This window comes from Caretta caretta, chromosome 1 (assembly GCF_965140235.1).
Source record: "Caretta caretta isolate rCarCar2 chromosome 1, rCarCar1.hap1, whole genome shotgun sequence".
In the NCBI taxonomy this organism is placed as follows: Eukaryota; Metazoa; Chordata; order Testudines; family Cheloniidae; genus Caretta; species Caretta caretta.
The window spans coordinates 177722642-177747024 of record NC_134206.1 but is presented as its reverse complement, the minus strand read 5'-3'; the positions used below and the strand labels follow the sequence as shown (position 1 = coordinate 177747024).

General features: G+C 40.9%; 1 protein-coding gene across 1 annotated transcript in view; it reads right to left on the bottom strand.

The window, feature by feature from the left end:
• Nucleotides 1-15572, bottom strand: part of SAMSN1 (SAM domain, SH3 domain and nuclear localization signals 1) — a 141358-nt gene extending 125786 nt beyond the window's left edge. The window contains exon 1 of the mRNA XM_075117635.1: nt 15473-15572. The gene's annotated coding sequence lies outside the window, so the exon portion shown is untranslated. The remainder of the gene's footprint in view (nt 1-15472) is intronic.
• Nucleotides 15573-24383: the final 8811 nt, after the last annotated feature.

Genomic DNA, 24383 nt, shown 5'->3' with positions numbered 1-24383 from the left:
CGATCCATTGTCTACAGCCAAGCTCTGCGATACAACCACATTTGCTCCAACCCCTCAGACAGAGACAAACACCTACAAGATCTCTATCAAGCATTCTTACAACTACAATACCCACCTGCGGAAGTCAAGAAACAGATTGATAGAGCCAGAAGAGTTCCCAGAAGTTACCTACTACAGGACAGGCCTGACAAAGAAAATAACAGAACGCCACTAGCCGTCACCTTCAGCCCCCAACTAAAACCCCTCCAACGCATTATTAAGGATCTACAACCTATCCTGAAGGATGACCCAACACTCTCACAAATCTTGGAGGACAGGCCAGTCCTTGCCTACAGACAACCCCCAACCTGAAGCAAATACTCACCAACAACCACATACCACACAACAGAACCACTAACCCAGGAACTTATCCTTGCAACAAAGCCCGTTGCCAACAGTGCCCACATATCTATTCAGGGGACGCCATCACAGGGCCTAATAACATCAGCCACACTATCAGAGGCTCATTCACCTGCACATCCACCAATGTGATATATGCCATCATGTGCCAGCAATGCCCCTCTGCCATGTACATTGGTCAAACTGGACAGTCTCTACGTAAAAGAATAAATGGACACAAATCAGATGTCAAGAATTATAACATTCATAAACCAGTCGGAGAACACTTCAATCTCTCTGGTCACGCAATTACAGACATGAAGGTCGCTATCTTAAAACACAAAACTTCAAATCCAGACTCCAGCGAGAAACTGCTGAATTGGAATTCATTTGCAAATTGGATACTATTAATTTAGGCTTAAATAGAGACTGGGAGTGGCTAAGTCATTATGCAAGGTAGCCTATTTCCCCTTGTTTTTTCCTACCCCCCCACCCCCCGACTTTCTGGTTAAACTTGGATTTATGCTGGAAACGGCCCACCTTGATTATCATACACATTGTAAGGAGAGTGGTCACTTTGGATAAGCTATTAACAGCAGGATAGTGAGTTTGTGTGTGTGGGTTTTGAAAAAAAAAGGGGGTGTGTGAGAAAACCTGGATTTGTGCTGGAAATGGCCTACCTTGATTATCATACACATTGTAAAGAGAGTGGTCACTTTGGATGGGCTATTACCAGCAGGAGAGTGAGTTTGTGTGTGTGGGGGGGCGGAGGGTGAGAAAACCTGGATTTGTGCTGGAAATGGCCCACCTTGATTATCATGCACATTGTAAGGAGAGTGATCACTTTAGATAAGCTATTACCAGCAGGAGAGTGGGGTGGGAGGAGGTATTGTTTCATGGTCTCTGTGTATATAATGTCTTCTGCAGTTTCCACAGTATGCATCCGATGAAGTGAGCTGTAGCTCACGAAAGCTTATGTTCAAATAAATTGGTTAGTCTCTAAGGTGCCACAAGTACTCCTTTTCTTTTTGCAAATACAGACTAACACGGCTGTTACTCTGAAACCGGTCATAGTTCAGTCACGGTTGGCAGAGACCTGCTGGTGGCGGGGGGGGCAAACAAATCATTTTCTTTAAATGGGTAAATAAGGATGGGAAAACGGAAGAAAACCAGCAAAAAGGATAAATAAATATGGAAATATAAGCAATCTATGAGATATATGAGTGCTGCTGTTGCTTTGACTCATTCCTAAGACGGTAGAGAAGGAACTGAGGGGGCGGTTGGCTGCGTGCACTAAGTGGCCACTAGGAGCGGTGCGAGACGGCTGCCGCGCATGCGCAGCTAACCGAGGCTCTGCTACTACAAATCTCTGATTACAAGCACAGGGTGCCAAGATGCCTAAAGTGGAGCACCCACAGGGACACTCCTTGAAGAAGAAGTTCTGTTCTTGCACAGATGAGTTGTACCCTTATGGCAGGAAGTCCTACTGTGCTTGAGGAGCAGAGCTGTTGGTCACAGTCTTTATCCCAGAGCTTTAGGGGATCTTTGATATATGCTGGGTGCAGGCTGTTGAGCACCTTGAAAAGAAGGACTGAGACCTTGAACTTGCTATTCTAGATTTGTGAATTCATAATATATTAGGATGCCCTTATTAGGAAAAAAGACAAAATTTGAGAGATATGCTAATTCATTGATCTGATGAGCTGCAAGAGTCATTATCTGATGGTAGGTCTAGACTATAGGTCTCATGATCTATAGGACTCCAGGGCCGAAGTGCCTATTGCTGTGAACTAGCTTCTATGATTATTATGATGAGCCAGAATAGGCCAATAGTGGTGTGTTAGGATGAGTAGTATAGGTGAAATCATCAGCAGGCCTGCTTAGATACCACTGGACAAAGTTATTTTGACAAAGAATTTGGGGTTGCAAAAACTAAAAAGAACCTAGCAGATCAAATTTAATTAGAAAGAGTGACAGGAGGAAAATATTGTGCTTTTCCATAGTAGGTATGGGGAAATGAGAGTGATTAGCAGCAAAAATATGTCAGAGCAGCAAAACCACACTCTACATTAAGAATATGCAAACCAGTCTTCATAAAATAGAAAACTCTTGAACCTTGTCTCCCAAACTCAATTTTTTTGCTAAAGTTCATTTAACTTTTTTTGCTCCAACTCCCACTCCTACATCCACCTCCATACTTCTGGGTTCTCTCTAGGACAGGTGTGGACAAACATTGTGGCCTGAGGGCCACATCTGGAAATAGAAATTGTATGGCGGGCCATTCATGCTCACAAAATTGGGGTTGGGGTGCGGGAGGGGGTGAGGGCTCTAGTTGGGGGTGCAGGCTCCAGGGTGGGGCCAGAAATGAGGAGTTCAGGGTGCGGGAGGGGGCTCCGGGCTGGGGCTGGGGAATGGGGGTGGGGTGAGGGCTCCGGCTGGGGGTGCAGGCTGGGAATGAGGAGTTTGGGATGTAGGAGGGTGCTGTGGACTGAGATCGAGGGGTTCGGAGGGCAGGAGGGAGATCAGGGATGGGGCAGTGGGTTGGGGCCTGGGAGGGGGTGCAGGCTCCGGGTGGTGTTTACCTCAAGTGGCTCCCGGACACAGCGGCATGTTCCTTCTCTGGCTCCTATGTGGAGATGCAGCCAGGCAGCTCTGCACGCTGCACCATCGGCAGGCACTGCCCCTGCAGCTCCCATTGGAGCACCGGAGGGGTCCATTGGAGCACGTAGGAGCCAGAGGGGGCCATGCTGCAGCTTCCAGGAGCCATGTGGAACGGCCCCCGACCCTGCTTCCCAGCTGGAGTGGGGCCATGCTGCTGATTCCGGGAGCTGCGTGGAGCAGCCCCTGACCCTGCTCCCCGGCTGGAGCACCGGAGCAGGGCAAGCCCCAGACCCTGCTCCCCAGCGGGAGATTGAGGGCTGGATTAAAATGACTGGCAGGCCGGATCCAGCCTGTAGTTTGCCCACCCCTGCTCTAGTACCAAAAACAGAAGGGCCAAAAATCCATGCTCAGACTTCAGGAAAAAATAAGGATGATATGACCCCTGACCACTTGCCTGTGATGAGAAGCATAGACAGACATGGCATTCTGAGCTGTACCCCGCAACACATTAGAGTACAGGCCAAAATACTGTGAGAGAAATCTTTTGAAAATCTTTCCTTTTGAACCCAGTCTGGTAGACCATAGCATTTAGGATAAACTGGATAAGCACTGAAACATTTGGGTCTTTAGCTAACACCATTTCAAACTTTTCATACTCTTTCTTCCATACTGTAGATATCAGATGAAAATAAGCTATGATGTAAACGTTGTGTGTTTGTGACTTGGGTTCTGCAACTGTTTTTGTGGTCATTCTGTTTACATCAGCTAAATTACGTGAATTCACTGCACTGTTTCTCTCTATATATTACAGCTCATTTTAATTTAAGCAAGATGGGCTTCAGGAAGAAGGAGGAAGTTTTGAGCACTTACACTGTTGTTGCTGCTCGAGAAGCTACCCTGCTGGTGTGTGAACATGCAGCAGACTAGACTCATGTAGGATGGGGGAAGTGGGCTACTTGACTTTTAAGAAAAAAGAGGGGAAACATTGTTGCAAACAAAAAAACCAATAACAACCATAAATCAAAAGGTGCATAATATGGCAGCGTGCATTTAGATTCATTCTGAGAACCTAGTGGAGTGAGAGAGGTTACTAGTTGTATATGAGTGAGAAAAGAAAAAAAATGGATTTTTTTTTTTGCTTTTTTCTCCTTCTCTCTTTCTTTATTCTGTGTCTAAGTGTCTTTCCCCAGAGGGAACAGAGACTTTGAAGAAATGTGAGTCTTTCATTGCTCTCACCATGACTCAGAACAGCTTCTCTCAATTAATGTACTTTATTGGGTTTGTAGTAAGTTTCTACTCCTGTACAATAAAAGATTTCTCATCCAAACCTCTAGGCATCCTTGGCATTTTTAGGGCTACATTTGGACCCTGCAATCTGCCCTGAGTAAGGGGCAACATGTAGCCTATGCAACCTCAGGAGGTGGTCAAGGTCAAGCTGGGACTCAGGCCAGGTCTATACTACAAATATCCATCAGTATAACTACGTCGCTCGGGGGCATAGAACATCCTGAGTGTCACCCCTGAGTGACAAAGTTATACTGACCTAGCTCACGATGTGGAGAGTGCTATGTTGGTGGAAGGGCTTCTCCCATCGACCTCGTTAATCCACCTTCATGAGAGGCAGTAGCTATGCTGACAGGAGAAGCTCTCCTGTTGGCATAATAGTGTCTTCACTGAAGCTGAGTCACTGCAGCGTTTTAAGTGTACACCTGCCCTCAGAATCACAATTCAGTCCCTAATTTTCCCTCATTCCGTGGGTCCAATAAACTATGCCAGACTTTCCCTGGTACAGGTAATTTCCCTCTCCATACTGACTCTGCAGCACTGACTGCTGGATTTGGGGCCAAAGCCAGGATTCCATCCACTCTCCACACATCTACATGATGGGGCTAGTAGCAACCCAGTGGTATTTGCTCTGCTCCTGGCACAGACTAGCGATGCAGGTAGTCCACAGAGCAGAGAATGGAAGCACCTGACCTCCCTTTCCTCCCGTGTGTGAGCATATTAGGTGGCTCAAAAATGCTCCCTTTAAGAGACACCAATAAACAAACAGACCAATCAGTTACTCTGAAATCAAATATAATCCAGAAGTTACACAAACATATCAAAATTCAATTAACTCCCCTATGAAACATCATACTCAGTTGGAGCACTGCAGACGAATTGGAAAGAGTCCAGAGGAGAGCAACAAAAATGAGAAAAGGTTTAGAAAACCTGACCTGTGAGGAAAAGGTAAAAATCTGGGCATGTTTAGTCTTGAGGGGAAAAAAAAAGACTGAGATGGGATCTGATCAACTTCAAATACATTAAGGGGCCGATATAAAGAGGATGGTGCTCAATTGTTCTCCACGTCCACGGACAAGAAGCAATGAGTTTAATCTGTAGCAAGAGAGATTTAAGTCAGATATTAGGAAAGCCTTTTTGAGTATAAAGGTAGTTAAGTTTTAGAAAAGGCTTGCAAGGGAGGTTGTGGAATCCTCATCACTGGACGTTTTTAAGAACAGGTTGGACAAATACCTGTAAGGAGTGATCTAGGTTTACTTGGTCCTGCCTCCGTAGGGAGGTCTGGACTTGATGACCTCTTAATGTCCCTTCTCTATATTTTATGATTCTGTGATCATATCCTTTCTCCCCACATAACACAACACTAAATTGGCATATTAGCTGGATTATCACAGTGACAGTCATAAGGGTGCTTTTCAGGTTCTCGAGCGGGAACTCCACACAGTAGATCAGAGCCCCAGCAACAGGAACTAAATGGCCATGTAATTTGAATGCCTGAGACTCAACTATCAAAACAAGTCTTATATTCTGAATTTAGCTCTGGCAATTGTAAGCAGGGAGTGCAGATGAAATCTTCAGCGAGACTGTGAAACAAAATCTGCGCAAAACAAACATTTCTGACTCGACCTTTGAGCAACTGGCGATTGATCAAGTTGCATGACCCCAGACTGTCAGGGTGGCTGGCCTCGACTTTGACAAGAATCACATGGAGCAGCTGGAATCACAACACCAGGTGTAGAAACAAACTGCAGCTCAAGCTACACAACCAGGCAAATGGCTCTGCGGCCAGTGCAGTAAATGTTGCTCTTCCCCAGTTGGTCTATGGAGTATACCCATTAGTACAAATGATGATTGTCGATGTCATCCTCATAATCGAGGTGACCATCATCCAATCAGAGCCCAGCAACAGGAAAAGTGTAAATTTCATAAATAAAGTTAATTGACTAAATTGTCTGCCCACAAAACAATTGAAATCCACAGTAACTGGGCCCCCCCTTTTTTTAATGCTACCTTATTCTGTTTTGCAATACAGAGTGAAAACTGCTAACTTCCACCTTCAGGCCCATTTATACACTACCAGACAAAAATGATGTCTACAGTGAATTATGGGGAAGGAAGTCATTATCTTCCAGGAGCACCTTGAAAACGAGATGTCTAATCTCAATAATGTAAGTTTTCTGGTTAAATAAATCCCCTATGCTCAGTAGTTTTGTGCATTTATAGAAGAGATGTCAACCCCCCACCTCCGTAAAACCTTACAAAAAATTTAAAGACTCAAAGGGATTTGAATCCTCACTAAACAGAATTGATTTCTGTACTTACTATTTAGTATTCTTCATCACACAGTCCATGTATTATTGTTGTGTAATGGATTGGCAAATTCAGGAGAATCAGCCAGCTTTGCAAACATTTTCCATACAAACTTAAAGTTTGGATACGCCTCCCCCCCATTCCCTTTTTCTTTTGATGGCATTTTGGCTCCCCACTCCCCCGGTGTTAAGACGACAGTTTTATTAAACAGACACAGACTGAGACAGCTCTGAAAAAATCAACTCTGCCTTCTCAGCCTGCAGCCATGAAGGTCTCAAGAAAGCATTTTAAAAAAACAAACAGAATTTTGAGTTTTGAAAGGCTTACACAGGTTTTCCAATTCACTTTGCAAGAAAGCTTACATCTACTTTTATATATAAGAAGATACGTTAAGGGCTTGTTAGTCCATCTCTTCATTTAGAGCCTGATCCAAAGCCAATTGAAAATCAACAGGAGTCTAGGGTTTTGGATCAAGCCCATTACTGAATCAAGCCCATCACCATCAAGTCTAGTTTGTGATTTCTCTAACATTTATTAGAAATATGGCACATTTTTGAAGATGTGCATAATTTGAGGAGAAACAGGTTATTTTTAAAAAAAAATAACCTGTGTCTGCCATCTGTTGTCAAGCCCACCCAGTCCCACCCCAAATGCTGACATCAGTGAAAATAAGACTCAAAGTTCTCCTCTTCCCATTAAGGAGCACACTATTATGCTCTTGGGCCCCAACTCTACTCTCACACTTGTGAGAATCAGGAGTATCTATCAAAGCCAATGATATCACAGCAGTTAAGTGAGAGTAGAATCAAACCTTATATTTTGATTTGTGAATTCCTAACTAGAGTTTTAATTTTCACATCAATATTGTATGAGTCTTACCGTGTTTACTTATGTAAGTCAAAATGAAGGATGCAGTTCTTCTGTACTAACTTTTTAAGTTTCTCATTTAAGTGGTGAGAGGATTTTCTGTGAATAATTAACTTGATTTATTTCTCATATATGCTGTTATTCTAGGCATCACCCCAGCCTTACTTTCCTCTTTAATTTGTAGAGCAACGCTTCCAAAAGAAACAGTCACAAAAAACCAAGATGTAAATGGAGAAAAAAATCCTCAGCTGATGGAAATCAACACAAAGGCGTTAGCTAGGGACTAATTCTGATTCACATCAGCTTAGAATGCAGCCCCACCGGTTTCAATGGTACCACACCCAAAAGGGATGGAGAAAGGGAAACACGTCCCCTTGTTCTCTTAGCACAAGTTACAATATCCTTAGGCCACAGCAGTTTTAGATGATCTTCATGTTGCTGATGAGTTATTCTCCGCATCTTCTAAGATGAATCACTGAGTACATCTTGCAAAGCAATGGCATTTTGATCAAACTGATTCTAAATTGATACAGGTTTTGGTAATATCTGAAACTATGTTTCTGGAATCGAAAATATATTTCTTCTTTTAGCGAGCCACTAGAGGGCAGTGACAGGTTTCAGAGTAGCAGCCGTGTTAGTCTGTATTCACAAAAAGAAAAGGAGTACTTGTGGCACCTTAGAGACACTAGTCAGTGTGTTCAAGTGTATGTAGTTGCCATTCGATCACACAAAGCCTTCCTCCTAAGGCATCTCACCCTGTATCTACAACTATGTAGATGACTTTTAGGGCACTTGTACATTTCAAAAGAGAGGAGAGCTTCATTATTTTTGAGCCATTTATATTCCATCTGCATGGGAATAGTGGAGTTACCAGATTGAGATGTCCTCCTTTTTCAGCTAGCCATGACCCTTTTTTCTGCTCCAGCACCCTCTCCCTCCTCTTTGTCTAACTGAATGTGCACTTTCACTTTATTGTATGTATTACTTCTTGCAGTCATTTTTTTTTACTTTTCATATTCCTTCTTACCCCACTTACCCCACTGCATGTCTCTGCAGAATTTGACCACCAATATCTTTCTTCTTGAGAACTCACTGGCCTTTATTGGGGGAGTTATCTGTGCACAAGAGGCTTAGACGAAGGGAAAGATGACTATTTTTTTTCCAGGAAACATCACAGGGAACACACAGAGGATATGGTGTTATTCTAAAATGACATGGGAGAGCCAAAAGTTTTATTCTGGTGATCAGATACCAGTAAAATCTCCCCCCAACCCACTCTCCTGCTGGTAATAGCTCATCTTAAGTGATCACTCTCCTTACAATGTGTATTTTTTCATGGTCTGTGTGTATATAAATCTCCTCACTGTATTTTCCACTTTATGCATCTGATGAAGTGAGCTGTAGCTCACGAAAGCTTATGCTCAAATAAATTGGTTAGTTCTAAGGTGCCACAAGTACGCCTTTTCTTTTTGCGAATACAGACTAACATGGCTGCTACTCTGAAACCTGTCAGTATCTGAACATTCTCACCAAACAAGGGCTTATCCAGCTGCTAGAGTTGATGCCATCTGTAGTCCTAGAATGACCTTGGCAGAAAACCAGTACATATTTATTTAGATGGAGAACAAGCTTCCTAGCTGTAGATTAGTTCTCAAGGCACATTAGACTGCCAAATTGTCTCAGAAGAGTAACTATTAGTTGTTTAAAATCCATCTTAACATGCTGTTTTGGAAATGCCAATTCCTGAAACTTTTACCAGTTTTCAGCAGATATTGTAATACTTACTTTGCAAAACTACTATGATTTCCTCAAGAGTGCATTCTGGAAAACTTGGAAAGTGGAAGATGCAGTCAAAGACCTGTTCCTGAAAACACAGCATCCTTCTGCTTTTGCTAGAAAAGGTTCATTCGACAAGTAATGGTTATAGTTCTAGTGAGTTATGGATGGCGTAGGGGATTGTGCATAGCTATTTCTAAGTTTGCGCAGCAGCTTGTACCTAGATGCCCTGACTTTGTTTAACTCAGGGAGAGAGGGGGAAAAATAAGGTGACTTGAAGGAGAACTGTGACTGGCATCCAGAGATCTGAAAGAGTTGCAGACAGCTGAGACAGCATAGATCAAAGATTTTCACATCAAAGAAGGACACACCCCTCTGCTCTTATATCACTGTATTTCTTCAAAGTAGGGTTCATGGAATCAATGACATTTTTATCCAGGATAACCAAGGACCTGCCAAGATTTCCCCTAGATCTATTGAATCCAGATGTGGTCTGAAAACCTGTTACTATAATAACACATAAAAGAAAACACTGTCTGTATAGATAGGAATGTCCCAAAATAACTTCCCAACTTCCACACATAGACCAAGAATGGACTAATGAAATTCATACATATTGGTTGAGTGTTACAGAAGCAGAGTTATCCACATCCCAAAGAATAGCATATAACCAGGAGTTTAAAGATGATTCTGTTAAAAGCAGGAAAAACAATCCATTTCAGGTACTTATCTACCTCATACTCAAAATATATTTAGCCTCACAACCCCCTCTGTGAAGTGCTATTATCCCCATTTTAGAGATGGGGAACTGAGGCACAGAGAGGTTAAGTGACTTGGCCAAAGTTACACAGGGAGTTTGTAGCTGAGTGGGACCTTGAACAGAGCTCTTCCAAGTCCTTAACTAGTGTCCCTAAGCACTGGACCAAGTTGAATGCTCCACTAGAAGAGGGAAGGGGGATAATTTTGTGCTGCATATTATTTTAATATGTATAATTTGTTTTTTTCATTATCGTTTTTAATTGGCTGATATGTTTTCTGTTTGTGCTCTGGGGAATCAGAGGAGGGGATGCTGTGGGTCCCTCCTGCCCTGTCCCCAGCTGCCTAGTACCTACCTCCTTCTGGCACTTGCGCAAGAGAAGCAGAGCTCCCTTCCTGAGTGTTGGAATTAGGCACAGGGACGAGGGTACAATGCAGTTGGCTGATTACCCTTCACCCCATGTACAACAGGGGAGAGCCACACATGGATACAACCATCCAGGGGCAAATCTGGGAAGAACAATACAGGGTGGGAGGCCAGTGATGCACATGACATAGAAGAGGAGTTTTTGTTCTGAGAATTTTAAAGACTGAAAGGGCAGTATGAGGAGGCAAGTATAGCTTAGTGCAGAGGACTGGCTATTACAGCACTTGGGTTTATTCTAGCTCATACTGATTCATTGGGTGACACTGGACAAGCATTTAGACCTCAATTTTTTTAAAAAGTGTTCACTAAGTTTGTGTGCTCAACTTCAAGTTATTAGAAGGCGCCTCAAACTGGAAACCCCCAAATTAAGCCACCTAAAGTTAATGGACACTTAAAAATTAGGACCACACCCCCACTGTCAATCACCTTAACCGTGTGTAAAATGGGTACAGAATCATCTCACATGCAGTGTCTTGAGGCTTAGTTAATTGTAAAGGGCCTATAGAGATCAACACAATAAAAAATAAATAAAAAACAACAACACAATATAAGTGCCAAAAATTACTGTTCCATGTATTATGGCAAATATCCAATTGTATATGCCTAGTCTACAGAAGATATCCTATACATTAATTTTGTATTAGTCCTACCAGTTGAGGGCGGGCTGGATTCAACTGTCTCTAGAACCAGGACATGGCAAAGGTGAACAGGACAGGAGTTAGCCGTGAGAAGCAGATCTGGCACCAATCATTTGCAATGGAACTTGAAATGAGGCAAAAACCAACAGAGTGTATTTGCTGTCTGGTTACAGTATAAAATTCTCCCAAAGCTAGCATGTATCATCTGTATGTAAAAATCCTACAGAATTTGACTGAGAATAGCTTCCATAGTATTTTTAAGCCACTTTATAGAATTCAACAGCAAGGATATACTTCTCTATTACATGCTATAGCTTGGTTTAAAAAATCTGTAAAAAGGAGCACCTTCTCCATTAAACCATGCCCATTTTTAGAGTAATATCTATAGAACCCTATTTCATTCCTATGGAACTTTTGACATTTTTCCTTATTAAATTCCATGTGGTATTGCTGGGTTTCATTGCAAAATTTACAAAACATAGTCATACCATAGATAGAACTGCCTCCACTCACCAGTTTCATTATAAATCAGACTAAACTTAACAGCTTCGTCTGAGTTTTTCATTATCACTTTGGATTCATACAAACCTAAGACTCAAAGCAAAATTAGCGAGGTTGAAAAACTTCAAAACCTAAATATAGAGATTAGATAGAATCATCTAGAAAAATATTAAAATGTACAAGTTAGGACAAAAATGAAGGTGGAACAAGGAATTCAAAGCAGACGTTGGCTGTAATTTCTTTTTCCCCAATCGTTTTGGTTTCTAGATCTCTCTATTGACCTGACCCAAAGCCCACTGAAATCAACAGGTATCTTCCCTTTGATTCAAATGGGGTTTGGATCACACCTTAAATTCACACCTGTGAAATTACCTGTAATGTTAAGCAAGCTATATGCACACAAACTAAGGATGATAGGATATTCTACAAATCCCTTATTGTTGTTCTTTATTTTTTGTGCAACAAAAACCAACACTGATAAACCAAGGTTCTAAAACATACATTAAATATATTGTTACAGTATTGTGTAAATGAAAATGTTTCCTAAACTCTTTTCTTCCAACACCTTTTGGGTCCATGCTGCTAGATTTATTGGAAGTCATATTGTCAGGTGGGAAAGTCTGTTTGTGCTCTTTGTTTGGAATTGTACAAGTAAAACGCTTGCAATGCAACTTATGACTTTCATTTCAGTTGCAGTCTGTGATTGCTAACACTTTCTAGCTTTTATAATGTATAAACGAGATAAATTGTTAACACTTAAGAACTCCCCAGGGAGTAATGAATGACACAGTTTTCTGTGTTATCCCTGATAAAGTTTAGGATATGGAAAGCAGTTTTAATCCTCTTTCTATACTCTCCCATCTGTGCTTCAGAGCTGGCAGAGTGAATTACTACATTCCAGAGCACTGCTGCAGACATCATTTCATGTTTTCAAAGCTTAGATAATTTTCCTCCACAGTATATTTTTTTAATCTCTGTAAAAAAAGTAAAATGTTTGAGAAAGCCAGGCCAAATAAAACTGCTGAATTTAAAAGATGGATGGTGATTTGTGCAAAAACAGAGCTTCATAAAGGTTGCTCAGAATACAGAACTAAGCCAAACTAATTACTTTGTTTACAGAAAATCGGCAATGCACAGTGTCAAGGTTTAACTCAATTTTAATCTTCCATTAATTGCAAGCCACTTTTATGCAGGAATAGACACTGACAAATATAACTGAAGGCAATCTTTTAATTGTACCTTCAATGTCCTATCACCTTTGTCTTCGACTTGAATTCAGCTTTCATGTTGCAGATTACGTTCACTTGGTGTATTTTCTCCATTAACTTGTTTAATCACATTTAGGGCTCATTTCTGATCTTTTCTGTCTGTGAGTGAAGCCTGGATTTTCCACTGGATTTCTTCATGGTTTGTCATATATGTATCTTGCCTGTGGTTCTACCACTAAGGATAAGGGGACTGATCCAATATTAACTGATGGCCACAGAATGACTCCCATTGACTTCTATGGGTATGAGATCAAGCACAGGTACATTTGGCGGATATAAAGTGTTGTTTACAGTGGCATTTCCCAACATCTGTGTAAAAATGCTATAGGAGCCAGTTATCAAATATAACCTACAACAGCACTGCAAAAAGCCAGCCAGCCAGCCCAGTGCATCACTGAGGTCACTGTATGGCTGAGGAACCCCTGCTTAAAGTTAAATCCTAACAACATGGAGTTATATGCAGAGGAAGATCCTTTGAAGGGTTTGCAGCCACCATGCAACCTTCACCAGTCTATGCCATGTACCCACAAATCATCAGAACACTCCACCAGACAAGATATTCTTCACTAAGCTCACACATAACAGCATCTGTTAGTTCTACCACCTGTAGCTAGCTAGAAGACTGTCTCATCCTTGCTGGTGATGGCCTAGCCTCAGTAATGCATGTCTTTGTCACCACCCAACTGGATTAAAGCAATGCAATTTATGCTCATTTAAAATCACTCTGAGACCTTGACAATTCTGCTCCTCAGGCTATGGCTATACTGGAAAGTTTACGGGGGCGTAGCTGAACCGATGCAGCTGCGCTGCTGTAAGCTGTCTAGTGTAACCACTCTAAGCTGATGGGAGAGAGCTTAATTAATCCACCCTCAATGAGCAGCAGTAGCTATGTGGGTGTGAGAAGCTCACCCACCAACATAGTGCTATTCACACTGGTGCTTAGGTCGGTGTCACTTATGTTGCTCGGGGGTGGCTTGTTCACATCCCTGAGCGACATAAATCGTAGTGTAAACATAGCTTCAGACACAACCAAATTGTCTACTGCAAAGGCGAAGCTCATAAGTTCATGACAGAGATAAAGCTTCCTGGAGGGCTGTCCCAAGACTGTGGGACTCACTCCCACAGGAATTACAAAGTGCTTCAAACCTCACCATTTTCCTACTCCAAATACAGAGCACACTTCTTCAAACTTGCCTTCCAAACAACAACTGAGCAGCTCAGCTACTCAAAGAGAACATGCAATCTCTTTCCCAAGGAGTGGAGAGGAACTCCACTTGACGGGTGTTAATCATTATGCTTGTATTTAAGTCTGAAAGGCACTCCAATATAATGGTGTGGAGCACAGTACAAAAACCTAAATAGTATACTAGCCAAGGGGTATCAAATCTCAGAGTTGGCCACCTTACTTTAAGTACCCGCATTTGAAAATAGGGCTCGTTGACTCTAGAAGAGCTTCACATAAAGGAATCACAATTATATGATTTACAGTATCTTCACTTTATAGTTTGAACAAAAAACCCCCACCATTATTAACTTTTTTAAAAAAATCTATATTTGCAAAGAAATAAAGTATAAGGGTACCTAGTTTAATTTTTAACACTGATATTAGGGGATTCTGATTGGAATTGATGGTTGCTGGGATAACACCTGGAAAGCCACAAATCACAGGTCATATGCGTGCACCATAAGATGAATAGACAAATGGGAGTTTGAAGTTGATACATCTGAGTTTTTTACCAAATGATCAGTTTTGACAAGGAAGCACAGAAATAAGTTGCTCACTGAAGGCATAGGGCAGGCTGCTGAAAAATTAGCAGCATGGTAAGGCCATATGTATGGGATTTGAGGAAATAAGGAATCAGGGCTGTCAAGTATCCTGCATATCACATGACACTCATTGGAATAAGGAGGACTTTCTAGGTTAGCATCCCCTTGTAGCAAGTTGGGGAGCTATACCAACCTGCTTCCCTCCTCCTTCATGTCACCATGCCCAATTCTGCATTCGTCTAGTCCTTTTTATGACTTGAGCCCCCTTGGCCAGGTCCTGAATAGTCTCTGCCCCCTTCAGCATAACGCCTCCCTGACTACCTACCCTCATTCACTCCACCGACAGTTTTCTTCCCACCAGCTCCCCCATTCCCACAGACTGCCTCTGGCTCTCTCCAGCTTTCTGCCCCTCCCCCCAGGCCCCTGATGGCCCAAACTCTACCCTGTTATCCTTCTCCGACCCCTGCCATCACACATCTGTTTCTGAGGACGCCAAAGAATAGGATCCTGCCTTCTTCTCCCCCACCCCACCTGCTCCTAGTGTGCAGTTCGGGCCAGGTGTTGAGTGAAGAGAACCTGAGTGGGAAATAACTTATTCTCACTGATAAGAAAAGTCACACATGCAGCTGCACAAAAATTGGCACCTACATGACTGTGATTGATTTAACTATTCTGTGTAGTCTAAATTAAAATTGTATACAAAAATATGTTAAAAGATATTAAGGTTGCAAAGTCAAGCACTTGACAGTTAGGAAATGTCAGAGTTCAGATTGTCCACACAACCATCAATCGACCCCCTTGTGAATACGCATCTGATACAAGCACCACTAGAGCTGTGTGCTGGGGGGTGTCTGGCTCTCTCTCCCCTACCGCCACAAAACGTAAGGAACATGCCTTACCCAGCTGTGGGGGCTGTGCTGGTCCAGGCAGCGGAAGAATTATTGGGGGCCACCTTTCTCTCCCAACCTCTCAGACGGTATGTCTGCTCCTGATAGTCTCAGTGTAGTCTTTGCTGTTGCTGCTGCTCTGGCAGCATAATGGGCTCAGCTCTTTAGGATGCTAATGTTCAGTTATTTTGGCAAGCTGCCACATTTCTTCTGAGGCAGGCAAAGAGGAAAAAAAGGGGAATGGTAATTTACATCTAAGCAAAACCTGAATGGAATGTCATGAAATAAAGAGACACCTCTGTAGCATCAGAGCTTTTCCCCTTTGCATTCTTATCAGAGTGTAACTGTCATCAATCTATCTTTGGCAGAGCGCCCCCTTCAGGAGCTATGTGGGAGTGAAAGCAGGCAAGTCCAATTACTCCTGCTGAGGGGTGTGTCAGTCTAGCAGGGCTGGTGCTCAGTCTTCCAGCTGAAGCTCTTTGGCTGTTTCTTTCCCTCTCAGACTCCCAGGTGAAACAAACAAAGCAGTCCAGGGACAGCAAACAGGGTTAAATAAAAAACATAAAGGAAAAGAAAGCAAGCCTGCAGGTGGCCTCTCTTACTTCAGAAGGCCTTGGAAGTATCACAGTACACCCCAGGATCCACTGGCTCTCCAGTGTAAGTCTAAGTTTCTTTTCCCTACTTAGTCCAAGGTATCCGTATTCTCCTTTATGCGAGGACAGAGGCTCTGTTAGCTAACAGACGTCTCTGGAAACTAGGGGACACAACAGCCCATTCCCTTCACAGGATTGCCCCCATCTGAGTGGAGTTCCCTCCTTTTAACTCCTCCAGACCCAACATTATTTGCAGGAAGGCCAGGGCTACTCTAGCCCAAAATAGCCTTAGCCTTAATCCCTTCCATGCTGTATGTGGGGTTTGTATACTACATCACTGTGACCTTACCACTGATACACAGCATACAGATGACCATAAATTGGTTCTGAAACTATGCAGTGCATTATATGAAAAGCTGGCAGGCATTTTTATTTTGACCTAGATTTTGTCTTCTAAAGAAAAATTTTCTGATAAGTTTTTCGTTAAAAAAACCCACAAAATACTTTTAATGAGGAATTTTGTGGAAAATACTTATTTTCCTACCAGCTCTATGTATAAATGATCACATGACTGTTTTCTCTTTTAAAGAGTGTTATTAAACTACATGTGTCAGCAGTTTGAATGAATGTGCTTGACGGGTATCATAATTGCAGTACTCATGTTGGACAGAGAATTCTAAAGAAGTAGACTGCACATGAAAACATTAGCGAGACCAGCCCCTGACAGATTACATGTAGGCCTGCCTGGATGCACAAGAGCAGCAGGCTGGGGTAGGACCCAAAAGGGATAAGGTAAAAGGAGCATTTCCTGTCTTGAGTTCATGTGAAGGGGCCAGACACAATCCAGTCCAAATGGGGTGCTAATCACATTCACATCTGAGGAGAGCAGAATCTCTAGCCTCACCAAAGCAGGCGGAACCATGGCCCTACCCACTGCCAAACTGGCTAGCAGAGCTGGTTGTACATGTGAGTGAAGCATGTTGCCCCTATAGAAAGCTGCAGCAGAAGCAGCTTTGGTATGTACACCCCCAGAGCCCTCAAAAGGAATTGTACCTGCCACAATGCCCCCAGGAGCTCCTGCTTGGATGTTGTCTTTCCAACTCCCCTCCCCACTATGGGGCTGAGTCTCAAAAAGTATAGCCTCAAGTGCACTGAAGAAGAATTGAATTTCTTGGAGCTAGTTAATACTATGCTTCCCCGGCATCAGGGTAGGCATAACTGCAGTTAATTAGTGGCATTCCTAATTAAACTTTTGCCAAGTAAATTTAGTTAATCGTTCAAAACACATTTGTGAGATTCTGAACAATGAGCGGCTTACCCTCCACCTTTGTGAAATTACTGTTAATCATTCATTAATCTTTGCTTCATCCTATTTAAACCTTTCCCCTGTGGTTTTAAGATTTCCTTCTGCCTGCTAATCCACCGCAGGGAAAGTGATGTGTAAACATCCCAATATATTTTGATAGGCTTTTCCTGTTTGTGATGGTAGGTTCTATCAGCTGTATTTTTAGCTTTTCCAAGCATTATTTATAATTCATTCTCCCCTCCTCCCCCCCCCCCCCCGCATTCAATCAAATTCATTTAAAGGTACAATTAAATGGAACCAATATGTAGCTCAGGGTACTGAAGAGTGAGACATCCTGCACCTACTTCATCATTCCCTTTTCATCCAGACTCTGGGCTGAGCTGCATTTCAGTATGCAATACCCTCATGCCTCAGTGACACTACAGTGGGTGAAGATGAGAGCAATGGGAGCTTTCATATATCCTAGTTGTATAAATGATATCCAGCAATGCAGTGTTTCTCTGAATTCCCCCTCCATTGAGTATGTATCCTTTACTCTGAAGCTCTCTATTATAAGCTAGCATTGATGTAAATGACTGCACTTCTGCTCCTGACTTTCCTGAAATCCATTATAGGCAACCCTTGCCTATGATTTACGCCTCATTATAAAAATCAAATTTCTTTGTTGTCAAGAACAAATTGAGTGCAGCAAGCTGAAGGAACCAGCTCCCTGACATATGGTGACATCACATCAGACTAAGGCTAGAACTTTCAAAGCAGTGAAATGATAGACACTGCACCCTCTTAGAAGGGGAAAGGAAGCACTCACCATCAGGTTAAATGCAGATTGCTCTGAACTGTTAATTTGCAAGAAATATGTATTTTAATTTGAAGGAATAAATGGTCTGATTTATTCTAGAAGATATAAAACCAAAAATCACAGAAATCCCCTCTCCCACTTAGGGCTGCCAATTTTGGCTGGACATATTCCTGGAGGTTTTAATCACATGACATAATCTTTAATTAAAGATTAATCTTTAATTCCTGGAGACCCAGCACAATCCTGGAGGATTGGCAACCCTACTCCCACTTGTTCTGTAAATTAACATTTCATCCTTACCTTGCTGGCAAGACCAACCAAAATATTAATAAATGTTCAAATTAAGTATTGTTCCAGCTCTGTTCAGACTGTGGAACCTTCAAGTTCCTTTGCAGTCTGGTAACTAATTGTTATAATGGCCTATATTTTAAAAGAAAATGGTTGTACTTGCCCTTTTATGTAGGAACAAGCTGAGTCAGTGTGTAAGCAAGACAGAAAACTTATTTAAGAAAATAAATTCCACATTAGAGAAAATTACAAGGATAAATTTAGATCATATTGATCTTAAAATTAGACCTGTATAACATTTCCTTTGTACCAACTATTCGGAGGTGGCATTTTTTTGAAGATTTGGGTTCTCCCTACTGGCCCCCATTAGCCTTTAATCTTTCACGAGTGTGTGTGGTTTTTTGGTTTTTTGTTTTTGCTTTTGTTTTTAGAATAGTTTACATTGGATGCACTATTTAAGGACAGTTTGAGAAGCAGATTACTGGACTATGTACAGATAACCTGACATCAAGCAATAGAGTTGCAAGTATGAAATAATGCATAATTTTCTTCTATTGCTTATATTTTTGCTCTAATTCTGCTTGGTAATACATATTGCATCTTAGATCCATCAGAGTTAAAGTATAGAAATACTACACAAGAAAATAGAGAACCCTTGCTACTTAAGATCCTACATAGCACAGTTTATGGGCTAATTTTCTTCCAGGAAAATATGTTCCATACTGGTCAGTCAAGATAGTAACCCTAACTACTTCCTGCATATTATCAAATATGTTTTGCATAGGAAATGAAATGACAATAAAAGTAAATGAATTTCACAAAGGTACAGAGTGTTGCTTTTGCTTATCAAAGGCACAACTGTGACCCCCAGACCTATGCTGACAGGCTACTTATGAAGTAGGGTATTACTCAACATTGATGAGTATGGCAGAATCTGGCCTAAAATGGTCAAGGCTTGAACAAATATAATTTCACTAGGGTACAGTAATTCTTAGCTATGCATCAAATCTTTTTTTAAACTGGTTTGGTATGAAAGCTACAATCTGGTTGCCATTAAAGAGGCTTTCAATCCATATGCAGTGGGCGCTATTAAAAACTTTCCAGTTTGTCTTAAATAGATTAGGTAATACTGCAAATACAGGTGTAACCTTAACGTCTTTATTCTGTGTAGGAAGAACTAGATTTCTGTGCAAACATTATTTAGTCATCTAAGGAATCAGACTTTAAAAAAAGTGACCATTATCATTTCCTAATGAATGCATATATAGGAACTACAAAGCCTCTTCACCAATTAGATTACATGATCCCACAAGACTTTAAAATAGCTATTTTATTTTTCTTGCTGGCTAATTTGTCACAGCTAACTGTCTCTTTACTTCCCAGACAGTTACTTCATAGCCTAAAGGAGTATAATCTCTTCTTTTTCACTCTGTCACCTTCGGCCACATTGTATTCTTCTGCAGGAAGGAAACAGGGGACTCAGGAAACTCTGTGTGGAGTTTCTTTTGGATGCTGCATGTGTAGTTTGCACGGGGGGGGGGGGCACAGAAAATGAGGAGATTGGACCTTCAGACTGGCCGAGCCTGGGGAGCTGCAGGGGACCCAAGTTTCAGTTAACATGGTCTAGAGAAGCATTAATTCCTGTTTGGATATCTGTGAGGCGCATGCCAGGGGACTGAGTGTCTATAGCATCTCACAAGGCACACTTACTCCCTCACAAGTTTGTGTGTGTAAAGACAGAATCCAGAACAGAAGAGAGACCCCTGGAGAGAAAGGAGAAATTAAACAGAAAGGGTAACAAGGGGCCTTTCAGAACTGAGGAAGTCAGGAAAAGCTACTGAAACATGCCTGCAGGGACAGCTAAGAAAGATGTGGACAGCTATCACTAGAGATCAGGATCAATGTGAAAATGTGTCAAGATAGTAGACACACCTGAGAACTGCTGTAAGTGAGTAGGAAGGAAAAGAGGATAAAGAGGTATTAGATGCAGCCAGACAGAGTAGGCTTTATTTCAGATTTTCAAATAGGTGCATTCAGGTATTAAAGAGAACAGTCCACGGTCTAGCTCAACATATCTATTTTACCTTTACTCCTTTGATATGATCTTTCTGACCACACCCATGGCTCTGGCCTTCAAAGCATGTGCTATCAACCCTCAGATCATTGCACAAAGCGTATGCAGTCACTTGAAATTGTGCATAACTGATGTGATTTCACATTATTAACACTGAATGTTGGTTTTCAATACATAGAATTTGGTAATAACGAAAACTCTTCAATACATTTAAAAAAATAAAAGAATCATTTTTATTTTTAGTTAAAATACAACCAACCAACACCCGTGTCCCCCCAGTCTATCTTTTTGTGAATCTGACCAACTATCCTTATTATGGTGGTATTGCTCACCAAAGTATATTGTTGAAATTAAATCACCATTTATATTCTAAACCTATATTGGCAGGGATTGATACCTCAGCTATAAAAATGTCCCTTTGCCCAAATTTTGACTTTCAAGGTCCCAGCATAGTAGCATTTTTTAAAAAAATAAAGAGAACATAATATTTAGCGGATATCTATTTTAAAACAAGATAAAAAATATCCATGTTTTAACTTGCACTTAAGGCCTCAGTTCTGACAGTTGAAAGGACCCTTAATTTGACTCTCTTTTAATTGACTATTTTAAAAAAACAGTTTTCTGTTACAGCATCCTGTAAATAGTGTTCAAGGCATTTAAAAAAAAAAAAAGCAGAACACTCACTTCTATAAGGTCTTTTTCTGTTTCCTTCCTGTGTTTTGGGAACGCTTGAGAACTGCATCCAAAATTCTCCAAACCCTCCTCTCTTTGCTCTGTATACGTTGTCTTGTCTGTGGCCTCTTCAGCAGCATTATTTTCTGCTGCTGTTATTGGTAAATGTCCTTTTGCGGGGTCTAGAGAAGAGCATGCAGGAGAGGTCCAATCCAGACCAATGCATGACAGAGACGCAACCTACTATCAACAAAATAGCGAAGCTGACTGTACCCAAAGTGCTGTCAAATCCACAAGGTACACAAACTGAAAATATAGAAGTAAATATTTTTCCTTAATCCTTCTGTGCTAGTCATTTTAGGGGATACTTGTAACAGCAGGTACATTTTCACATGGTCATATGTTCTTTTAATTTGATGATGTCCCTTTAATTTTGCCTTAAAGGTGCCAGGCTTGTCAGTGTAGATCCTGAATTTAGTAAAAATTCAAATGATCAAACATGTGAGGCTTTGGATCCCCTCTCTTATCTGAAGAATGTCATGCCCTTACAATGGCATGCTTTTGGAACTCTCTTCAATTTCAGATATTTCCTATCTTTTTAAATACCTGATTGCTTTTGCATCAATTACAGCCTGACCTAAAGCTGCACTGGAAGTGGATGTGATATACAGTGGAATCCATTTAAATGAATTTCTGATGAAAGAATAAAACTGTTAAAAGAATAAATTTACTGCACACAGATTTATACAAATCCTGTATATACAGAAAAATCCTCTTAAATGAAAAACTGATGAAAGATTAAAATGTTAAATGAATTAAAACCCAGCATGCCAGTGAAATATAATGATTATTTGCCCTATTCAGTGAATAGACCCAATGAACATATAAATGTGAAGTGCTCAAATATGTCAATTTTAAATATGCAGTGAAACTCCATAAAGCAAATACATGATCAACGGCTATTTCTATTAAAATAGTAAATGTATTGAACATTAAGGAAATGCATTTGAGAGGCCTCTATTGTTTTGTTTGCCCAACATGAGAGTCGCATGTGTATGATTTCTAATGAAAGCAAGAAGCAAATCATGGGCATTAAAAGTTTTTAACTGAGAAATATGAATTAGGTATTTCTAGGCCTGACTAGCATATATTTGCCTTGAGCACGTGGGGAGGGAGGTTTGAAAAAGTCACAACTAGTTGCTTCACTTTCATATGGGCTTTCCACTTACTGAAACAAAAGGTCTCTCTTTCCTAAAATACACTGACAAACACCTAATGATAAGAGGTTAATTTTCAGCACTATGCATAGAAAGCTAACCAAGTATCTAGAGCTGATTGGCAACTGGAATTTCCTTCCATCAGAAATTTCAACATTTTTGAGAAAAAGAGTTCAGCATCAGAACGAAAAGCTAAAATTTTGAAATTTCCTGTGAAACAAAAATTCTGAAAATTTTTGATTCAGGAGCATCAGAATGTTTAATAATTTTTTTCAACCTTTAAAATGATATATTATTAAATGTAATGTTTATATTTTATTCAAAGTGCCAAACATTTTATTTCCTACTTTTTTCTAATCAAAAACTTTGTTAAAATCAACAGGTTTCTGTTAAACTTTTCACTTTTGAAAAAAATGTATTTTTCAATGGAAAACAGTTCCAAAAACATTTTGACCAGCTCTCCAAGTAACTAATTCCAGAGTTTCAAATCTAAAACTCCAACTAAAGCTCTGAAAATGTGCATTGTAAATCCCTAGGCAATGGGCTTATACATCAGCATTTCACTTAAGAGTAGGTGGGTTCATATTCAGTTTAGGTCATAGGTGAAATGAGTTTGTTGCTCTAAATCTAGTATGTAATGAACTTATGTCTTGATCACAATTACTGTACTATCCGAATGAGGCATTGCTTGAAGCCATTGATCATTAGAGATGAAGACCTAGTGTCGGGGTGTTAGAGGTAATACATGATAGGATGGAAATTAATGTAGGAAAACCTGTACAATTTCTAAATTATGCTCAGCTCCAGACATTATTGTCTTGGTAATAAGATGCTACATTTGAAAATAGCAAACTTCCTTCTGTCAAGCCTTCATATCCACACCATGTCATCCATTATCCATCTTCAGTACACCTGAGAGGAAGAGAATTGGTTTGACTGGGGAAACACTGAGCTTAGCCTATCTGTGAATTAGTCCTGCTACAAGAGTCATGTTTCCCATGTGAAACAAGAGTGTCTACTGAATACAGTTAGACTTTGGACATTTGAGAGAATTTTTAGTCACGCAAAATTATTCTATCCCCCATTAAATTCTGATAACCAAAGTTACCTGTAGTGCTTATTGTGGGCAGAATGGAAAAACAATCATGCAACTAATCTCTCCCCGCTCTGCCCCCCAATACACGCCACAGTGTATGTTTTCTACTTTACCTAAGAGAGCAAAATATTGACTGCATTAATTAAATCACGTTGAACCTACTAAAGGCAGTGGTGGTCACCATACACTAGGGGAGACATGGAAGATTAAGTAAATGTCACAGAGAACAACCAAAATGATTCAGGGTTTTGTGAATTACAGTTCTGATGAAAGGTTAATCAGACTTGCCCTTTCTAGCTCAAGTTAAGGAGCCTATGAGGGCTATCTCCTTGAGAAGTGCAAGTCACTTGAGAGATGGGAACAGATTGTTCCTACTGACAAGCTGTTGGAGATTGCAACTACCTAACAGAATGAGAGATGGATAGATAAGGAGGGGGTTATCCAAAATCAATTGAGATTTGATGGGGCTGAGATGAACATATTGTGTGAGGAGGAAAGTCACAAGACCTAGTAGTAGTGATAGGTTTGTGGTTTCAGACCTCGTAGGACATGATGGACATTACCAATAAACTGCTTGAAATATAGAGCAAAATGACTGTAAGCAAACTCTGAGACATGGCTCAGAGCAAGAAAAGATTCTTCACACACAGGCAGACCCTTGGAGAGTTCTTACGGGTAAAGCAGAAAAATAAATGTGTCCGTCTCTGCTTAGGAGTCAAAACATAAGCACAACAGGCTTGTGTGAAGTCCACAGTAAAAATCTAAAAATGTATCTCACATAAACCAACCGCAAGAAAGAAAGAGGAAATCCCTCTCCCTGAAGTTCACCTCTCAGAGATCCTTTTCTTCTTAAAGATCCTCCTGATTTAAAACTCATT